The sequence below is a fragment of the Callospermophilus lateralis genome, chromosome 12, assembly GCF_048772815.1.
Source record: "Callospermophilus lateralis isolate mCalLat2 chromosome 12, mCalLat2.hap1, whole genome shotgun sequence".
NCBI lineage: Eukaryota > Metazoa > Chordata > Mammalia > Rodentia > Sciuridae > Callospermophilus > Callospermophilus lateralis.
Window position 1 is genome coordinate 80058245 of NC_135316.1, and position 9254 is coordinate 80067498.

The 9254-nt window shown below is 59.7% G+C and overlaps 2 pseudogenes; both read right to left on the minus strand.

Annotated features, from left to right (window-relative positions):
- Window positions 1-1250: 1250 nt before the first annotated feature.
- On the minus strand, window positions 1251-3205 carry LOC143411480 (exonuclease GOR pseudogene; annotated as a pseudogene).
- A 4384-nt stretch (window positions 3206-7589) lies between these two features.
- LOC143411476 (RNA exonuclease 1 homolog pseudogene) lies at window positions 7590-9254 on the minus strand (annotated as a pseudogene).

The window sequence follows — 9254 nt, forward strand, 5'->3', positions numbered from 1 at the left end:
CTGGGGATGTGGTTCGGTGGTGGAGTGCCCTGAGTTCCATTCGTGGTACCCCAGAAAAGATCATCCCGGTAACCCTCAACGATGAGCCCCCGCAGAACGGTGTGAGAGCGCTTTAGGACTGAAATTTCCTCATCAGTCAATGTCCACCGAGGTGCAGAGGATGAGAAGAAATCCCGTGGGGAACACCTGTGTGCCCGCAGCCAAAGGGCAGGAATTCTTCAGCTGTTGCCCTCCTGGCTCCCTATATTGCCCACAAAGTGACAAGCCCCCGAAATCCTGTTGTCTCTCCCTCCCGGGAAGTCCATTTCTGGGCCTTTGGCTCTGCCTTTCCCACACTTCTCTTCCCCCATCCATTTCTTCTGTCCCTGCCCTGGGGCAGAGGTGGTCCAGAGAGCTCCCCTGAGAGGGAAGACCATGCCCAGAACTGGAAGTTTCTGGGGGCTTCCGGAAAGTGGAGGGTGTGGGATCTCATCTGGTGAGGGCTTGGCTGGCTCCGTTGGCCCAGGTCGCAGGAGGCCAAGTAGGCTTGGAGAGGCCAATTCTGGAAGCCCCAGGCAGCCCGGTCCCGGAGAGACCAGAGAGGCTCAGGCTCACTCTGGGCAGAATCTCCTTTCTCGGCCACCTATGCCTCCGAGGCTCCTAGCTGACCTCCCAGTCTGGCTGACTTCCCCACATTCATCCCTGTCAAATGCCAACAGAAGCAGAGAGAAAAGTCTCTCATCCACCAAATTTTATTGGAGATTGCAAACTCCACAGCGATTTGGGACAAATAGGCACGGGCCGGGTGGGATGGGAGGGAACCCAGGAAAGTGGAGGGGTTTTATTAAAAAAAAAAAAAAATGAAGAAGTGGGCACGAGTCATTTGGAACCAAAGTTCATTGGCACTCGGGGTGATCGGGGATCTCTCTGACGGGGAGTGCGGTTCCTAGGCCAAGGAGGTCTCAAGGTCCCTGTGGGCAATCCTCCCAGGAGCTTCTCTAAGAAGGAGTAAGACAAGCTGTTTCCTGGGATGGGTTCATGAGAGAGTTCTGGACAGGGCAGCGGTGTTTCCTCAGCTCTGCTCCAGTGGGTTGTCAGAGGGCGAGACCCCGCTTTCTCCGGGGGTGGCAAGGGGCGGAGGGAGGTAACTGTGGACAGCATCAGCAGGTTCCCTTTCCAAGCAACACAGCATCCCCAAAGTACAAAAGCACAACCCGGAGGGAGGCCTCAACAAAGCCCATCCCTGCATTCCACAGTGGAGCAGAAGCCCTTCAGGTCTCTGGGGGTTCACGGTGGGGAGGGGGGCAGAGCCTGGGCTGTGCACCTGGCACCTGGCTGGGAGCCATTGCACTGGAGAGCAGTATCCAGAGAGGACAGGGGTGTGGGACGGGGGAGTCAGTGGAAAAGAGCAGCGAGGGCTGAGTCTGAGCTTTGGGTTGTGTCTCCTCCTGGGCGGGTCCAGCGTGTGTCTTGAGGAAGGGAGGGGGTTGGCTCTGGAGATTTCCTGCAGTTTTCGCTGGAGGCCTGAGTCCCAAGGCGAGGCCAGAAGTGGTGCAGGAGAGCGGGTCAGACGGAGGGCAGGGGTCCGAGGGTGTCCTTGTGGGCGGATCTTCTTGCAACTTCCAGAGCACCAGGTGCATGCAGGCGCTGGCGTCCCTCCTAGGGCTGTGTCCGCTGGCGCTGGTCTGGATGCTGCGGCTGAGGTAGCGGGCCATGAGGCTGCGCAAGGAGCACTGGTAGGGAGGCCGCGGGGAGGGGAAGAGCACTGCCGTGTCCACCACGGAGTGGTGGATGACTTCAGGGCTAGCAGGTCGCACTGGAGGCTGTGTCCGATAAGGATGGTGTCGGCGCTGAACAGGCTCAGCAGGGCAGTCTGCACGAGGGGCAGCCTGGTGCGGCAGGAGGCCAGGTGGTCCTGGGTCACCCCCGAAAACCTGGTGTTGTAGTCGACGATCTGGTTGTCGGGCTTGACGAAGGTGTCGTAGACGAGCCGCATCTCGGTGTCCACCACCGTGACGCGCGTCAGCTCCAGCCCGTGTGTGGTGTAGCACATCTCGCAGTCCAGGGCGTAGACTCCTGGGTGGGCGTCCTCCCCGAAGGGTTTCTCCACAGTCCTCACGAATCCTTGCAGGTCTTCCTTCCTGCCGTCCCGGACGTGTTGCCTGGCCACCTGACAGCCCCTGGAGCCCGCAGGCGCGAAGCAGCAGGTGTAGCGGCTCTCCCAGCCAGCGGCCACGGGTTGGTGTTGGAGGCGTCCCCAGTGATAGTGACACAGGTCGGCGCTGACACAGCGGCCCGAGGAGGACACGGCGTACTGGGAGCCACAGCGGCAGCAGATCCTCAGCCCGGGCCTGGGCTGGTCCAGCGCGCCCAAGAGCAAGGCGGCCCCTGGTTTCTGCGGGTGGGGGAAGGGGTAGCCGTGCCCGTGGAGCTGCTCCTGGCTCAGCACGTAGTCCCGGAGGCGGCTGTACAGGGCTGCCCTGTGCAGACCCGGCACCACGCTGGGCACCAGACCCCTCAGCTTCCTGAGCACCGTCAGGGCCAGGCGCACGTAGATATCCTCGCTGGGGCTGCTCTTGTAGGCCATCTGCTCCTCGCTCCACGCCCTCCGCACCGCCTCCTGGGGCCGCGAGAACTTGTGACACTCCTCCAGGAAAAGGCTGAAGTAGCCTTGGCGCAGGGCCGTGGAAATCCGTCCCCCTGAGGCTCTGTTCACAGTGGCTTTCCTGAATGTCCCCCACGACGCCCCACGACCCATTCGCCTGGAGGCCACGGTGGTGAGCGTGGTTTCCGCTCCTGGGGGCAGGCACGTCTGTGGCCCACTGCTGAGCTGTGGACCATTATCAGACTGGCCGCTGCTGCTCCTACAGGTCCCCTTGGTACTGGGGATGGCTCTGGCGAAGCCTGGGTTGTCTACCAGGAAGTTCCTCCTCCTCTTTTCCACGGCGGGGAAGAAGACGGCGACTGGCCAAGAGGTGGGCTTCTCGCTGGGTGTCCCGGCAGGCACCAGCCAGCAGCACTCTTTCCTCTGGGCAGAACTGGCGCCAGGGTCACACACCTCCTGACTGGGCTCGGGCCAGCCCGGGGGCAGAGCTGGGCCCCTCCTCGGCTGGTCCGCCTTGACGACAAGAAATCCCGGAGCCTTGGCGCAGGTGTGGGCTTCCCTGGGCGCGACACAGGGCCAGGATCCATGCTGGCTGGGCAAAGCTGCCACCCTAGCCGCCATCTCAGCTTCTGGGCACCTGGCTGAGAAGGAGTCCTGGGCGCTAGGCTTCCCGATCCTGGTGTCTCCAAGTCCCGCAGCTCCCTCCGGAGTGGGAGTGGTGCTGCTCTCCTGGCCTGGCTCCTAGCAATGAAGGCCGGGCCCTGGCCCTCAGCCCTGATATAGCCCAGGGTGGGCGGGGAATCCCGGGCCTTCCTGTCTGGGTGTGCACCTAAGTCCATCACCTTGGAACAAAACCACAGCAGCCTGAGGCCCCGCCTTTCACCTGTAGGAAAAGGGAGGGGCCTGAGTCAGAGAAGACCTCCTGCTTTCCAAGCTCAGAGCCAGGTTCTCTACCCTGAGCTTTTCCCAGAGAACTCACTACATACAATCTTCGCCCCCCCCCCCCGCCCACACACACACCGACCCACCCCTCCAGATTCTATAGCCTCCCAACCCTCATTGTCTCAGGACGACCCCAGGAAGAAAGTCCAGCTGGGAGAGTTGGAGTGCCCAAGAGTGCGCAAAGCACCAGGAGCCATGTGTCCCTAGATTCTGCCATCCCTGGGGGCCTCTGTTTGCCTGAGCTCAGGCTTCTCTTCTCTCGTCTTCTCTGGGAGCCCTCCCTGGCCTGTGGACAACCTGAGGACACGATGTGGGCGGGATGCACTTTTCCCAGGAACAGGGCCCCTGTTGCATACACCTAGAATCCCTCCAGCCCTGGAGCACAGGGACACGCCTGCTGCAGACAGGTGGGCCGGGAAGACCAGGACCCGAGCCCCTCCCAATCCCGACTGACACCCCTCCTCCTCCCTTCCCGACTTGACCGAAGGACCCAAAGCCAGACCCTTCCTTCCCTTATATTTGTGTCTTAGGACTAGGACCCGTGTCTTCTCCCATGGATAATATTGCTTTCTATCTTCGGCTCTGTTGCTCTGTTTGGCTTGGGGGGTGGGGGTTTGGATTTGGGTTGGGCGGTTGGATAAGGGGGATGGACGTCATTCTCACTCGACCGCTGAGCCAGGTCCCCAGTCCTGTCCTGTACTTTCTTGACATCCAGGGTCTCCATGAGTTGCTTGGAGCCTCGCCAAGTTTCCGAGGCTGCCTCTGGAGCCGGCCGGCCTCCTGGGGCAGCCTCTGCACTCGCTGGGATTATAGGCGGGGCCCCAAAGCTCCCACCGGGACCCGGGCCTCTCTCAAGCTACCTACTTCTTGCTATCCTTTGGAACTGAAGCTTTGCAAGTTCGCAGCCATCCTCAAACCAGAAAACACCAGGAACTTTCAGAAAGTCTCTGAGAAAGGAGGTGTCGTGTGGCTAGCATCCAGGAGCATAGCAGAAAAACCGGGTTCAAAGGGAGCTGGCTTTGCTCTCTTTGGTTTCCTCCTACTAGGCCCATTTTCCAAGGGCGGGAGGAGTTGCACTGGGAGTAGCCCAAAGACAGGGAACGCGCCCTGAGGTGTTTCAGCTCCCTGTCCTACTGGGTATCCTCCTAGCCTCAAGACACCACCAAACCAACAGCTGGAAATCCCTGTTGATTCCCATGTGTTCTGTCTATGGGGTTTGGACCTAGTTTTCCTGGTCTCCCGGACCTAAGCCCTTGTCAAGATTTAGCAAGAGGGAAGAAAGAGCTCCAAGGCCGGGACCAGAAGCTTCCCCAGATGAGATTGTTTTCATGCCGGACTAGGGATAGGGTTTTTCCCGTCCCTTCGGAGTCACAACTAGTGAGAACCTCCCCATTCTCGCCTTCGCCATACTTCCCCTTGGACTCCGATGCCCAAGCCAGAAACAGTGTGCTGGCCAGATCCGATGGACTGGGGTTTGAAGGGAGGGCGACGGTGGCTTTGTTCCAAGAAATGCTTCCATTTGGGAAGATCCAGACGGGAAGAGCTCTCACACCCATTTCCATCATTTCACTGCTCTGTCCCATGGCCCTAATTCAGGAAGAACTTTCCAGCCCCCAGTGTTGGAGGGACAAGGGTTCCACGTCACTGCTCTGAATACTGCCCAAGGAATGATACATGAAATAGGAGTGAAACCAAACAAGGACCTTGGTAGGCAGGGGACAAAGGGCACTAGTGGAGGAGGTAGGCTCTGTGGCGTTAAAAGAAGAAAGAGAGGTTTCATAGCGATGCCTTTCTGAGGGACAGGCTGCCCCTTTACTCCACCATTGGCACAAAGTTGGCTCTTTAATACTCAGTACCAGAGAGAAAATGGAGAGCAGGAGGAGGAGGAGGAGGAGGAGGAGGAGGAGGAGAGAGAGAGAGAGAGAGAGAGAGAGAGGGAGAGAGAGAGAGAGAGAGACACTGAGAGAAAGAGAAAGAGAGAGAAATAAAGAAGAAACGATACTCTATGTGTGTCTATCTCTACTTGTGCCAATGTTAGAGGTGTGGTTCTTGTGAAAATCACCAGGTTGTGAAATATATTGGCCAGGGGATTCGTGAAAGTGAAGAATCTTCTGTTCAATGATAATAATTCTTCATGCACCTGTGAAAGCTCAGTGCAGATCCGTTTTAAGTTGATTTGCTGACCAGGTCTATGACAGTATGGTCTTCCTTCCAATTTGTCCTTCTAACTTGCACTGCACTGGCTCTGAGGAATGGAAACACAGCCTGTGTTCCACAGTTGGTTTCGGTGCGGCTGACATCTTGCTGTTCCGAGGTAGTCACACCCCAGGTGGGTGCAGTTGAAACCCTCAGGTGAATCCTGAGTACCCCCAGGCAAAGCTTTGACCTGCACCTAGAATCCCAGGGGCTCAGGAGGCTGAAGCAGGAGGATCATGAGTTGCAAAGCTGCCTGCGTGAGGGCAAGGTGACAGGCAAGTCAGTGAGCCCCTGCCTCTCAGAGGATGCCAAGGACTGGGGATGTGGTTCGGTGGTGGAGTGCCCCTGAGTTCCATTCGTGGTACCCCAGAAAAAGATCATCCCGGTAACCCTCAACGATGAGCCCCCGCAGAACGGAGTGAGAGCGCTTTAGGACTGAAATTTCCCTCATCAGTCAATGTCCACCGAGGTGCAGAGGATGAGAAGAAATCCCGTGGGGAACACCTGTGTGCCCGCAGCCAAAGGGCAGGAATTCTTCAGCTGTTGCCCTCCTGGATCCCTATATTGCCCACAAAGTGACAAGCCCCCGAAATCCTGTTGTCTCTCCCTCCCGGGAAGTCCATTTCCTGGGCCTTTGGCTCTGCCTTTCCCACACTTCTCTTCCCCATCCATTTCTTCTGTCCCTGCCCTGGGGCAGAGGTGGTCCAGAGAGCTCCCCCTGAGAGGGAAGACCATGCCCAGAACTGGAAGTTTCTGGGGGCTTCCGGAAAGTGGAGGGTGTGGGATCTCATCTGGTGAGGGCTTGGCTGGCTCCGTTGGCCCAGGTCGCAGGAGGCCAAGTAGGCTTGGAGAGGCCAATTCTGGAAGCCCCAGTGCAGCCCGGTCCCGGAGAGACCAGAGAGGCTCAGGCTCACTCTGGGCAGAATCTCCTTTCTCGGCCACCTATGCCTCCGAGGCTCCTAGCTGACTCCCAGTCTGGCTGACTCCCCCACATCCATCCCCTGTCAAATGCCAACAGAAGCAGAGAGAAAAGTCTCTCATCCACCAAATTTTATTGGAGATTGCAAAATCACACAGCGATTTGGGACAAATAGGCACGGGCCGGGTGGGATGGGAGGGAACCCAGGAAAGTGGAGGGGTTTTATTAAAAAAAAAAAAAAATGAAGAAGTGGGCACGAGTCATTTGGAACCAAAGTTCATTGGCACTCGGGGTGATCGGGGATCTCCTCTGACGGGGAGTGGCGGTTCCTAGGCCAAGGAGGTCTCAAGGTCCCTGTGGGCAATCCTCCCAGGAGCTTCTCTAAGAAGGAGTAAGACAAGCTGTTTCCTGGGATGGGTTCATGAGAGAGTTCTGGGACAGGCAGCGGTGTTTCCTCAGCTCTGCTCCAGTGGGTTGTCAGAGGCGAGACCCCGCTTTCTCGGGGGGTGGCAAGGGGCGGAGGGAGGTAACTGTGGACAGCATCAGGCAGGTTCCCTTTCCAAGCAACACAGCATCCCAAAGTACAAAAGCACAACCCGGAGGGAGGCCTCAAAAAGCCCATCCCTGCATTCCACAGAGGAGCAGAAGCCCTTCAGGTCTCTGGGGGTTCACGGTGGGGAGGGGGGCAGAGCCTGGGATGTGCACCTGGCACCTGGCTGGGAGCCAGTTGCACTGGAGAGCAGTATCCAGAGAGGACAGGGGTGTGGGACGGGGGAGTCAGTGGAAAAGAGCAGCGAGGGCTGAGTCTGAGCTTTGGGTTGTGTCTCCTCCTGGGCGGGTCCAGCGTGTGTCTTGAGGAAGTGGAGGGGGTTGGCTCTGGAGATTTCCTGCAGTTTTCGCTGGAGGCCTGAGTCCAAGGCGAGGCCAGAAGTGGTGCAGGAGAGCGGGTCAGACGGAGGGCAGGGGTCCGAGGGTGTCCTTGTGGGCGGAATCTTCTTGCAACTTCCAGAGCACCAGGTGCATGCAGGCGCTGGCGTCCTCCCTAGGGCTGTGTCCGCTGGCGCTGGTCTGGATGCTGCGGCTGAGGTAGCGGGCCATGAGGCTGCGCAAGGAGCACTTGTAGGGGAGGCCGCGGGGATGGGGGAAGAGCACAGCCGTGTCCACCACGGAGTGGTGGATGAGCTTCAGGGCTAGCAGGTCGCACTGGAGGCTGTGTCCGATAAGGATGGTGTCGGCGCTGAACAGGCTCAGCAGGGCAGTCTGCACGTGGGGCAGCCTGGTGCGGCAGGAGGCCAGGTGGTCCTGGGTCACCCCCGAAAACCTGGTGTTGTAGTCGACGATCTGGTTGTCGGGCTTGACGAAGGTGTCGTAGACGAGCCGCATCTCGGTGTCCACCACCGTGACGCGCGTCAGCTCCAGCCCGTGTGTGGTGTAGCACATCTCGCAGTCCAGGGCGTAGACTCCTGGGTGGGCGTCCTCCCCGAAGGGTTTCTCCACAGTCCTCACGAATCCTTGCAGGTCTTCCTTCCTGCCGTCCCGGACGTGTTGCCTGGCCACCTGACAGCCCCTGGAGCCCGCAGGCGCGAAGCAGCAGGTGTAGCGGCTCTCCCAGCCAGCGGCCACGGGTTGGTGTTGGAGGCGTCCCCAGTGATAGTGACACAGGTCGGCGCTGACACAGCGGCCCGAGGAGGACACGGCGTACTGGGAGCCACAGCGGCAGCAGATCCTCAGCCCGGGCCTGGGCTGGTCCAGCGCGCCCAAGAGCAAGGCGGCCCCTGGTTTCTGCGGGTGGGGGAAGGGGTAGCCGTGCCCGTGGAGCTGCTCCTGGCTCAGCACGTAGTCCCGGAGGCGGCTGTACAGGGCTGCCCTGTGCAGACCCGGCACCACGCTGGGCACCAGACCCCTCAGCTTCCTGAGCACCGTCAGGGCCAGGCGCACGTAGATATCCTCGCTGGGGCTGCTCTTGTAGGCCATCTGCTCCTCGCTCCACGCCCTCCGCACCGCCTCCTGGGGCCGCGAGAACTTGTGACACTCCTCCAGGAAAAGGCTGAAGTAGCCTTGGCGCAGGGCCGTGGAAATCCGTCCCCCTGAGGCTCTGTTCACAGTGGCTTTCCTGAATGTCCCCCACGACGCCCCACGACCCATTCGCCTGGAGGCCACGGTGGTGAGCGTGGTTTCCGCTCCTGGGGGCAGGCACGTCTGTGGCCCACTGCTGAGCTGTGGACCATTATCAGACTGGCCGCTGCTGCTCCTACAGGTCCCCTTGGTACTGGGGATGGCTCTGGCGAAGCCTGGGTTGTCTACCAGGAAGTTCCTCCTCCTCTTTTCCACGGCGGGGAAGAAGACGGCGACTGGCCAAGAGGTGGGCTTCTCGCTGGGTGTCCCGGCAGGCACCAGCCAGCAGCACTCTTTCCTCTGGGCAGAACTGGCGCCAGGGTCACACACCTCCTGACTGGGCTCGGGCCAGCCCGGGGGCAGAGCTGGGCCCCTCCTCGGCTGGTCCGCCTTGACGACAAGAAATCCCGGAGCCTTGGCGCAGGTGTGGGCTTCCCTGGGCGCGACACAGGGCCAGGATCCATGCTGGCTGGGCAAAGCTGCCACCCTAGCCGCCAT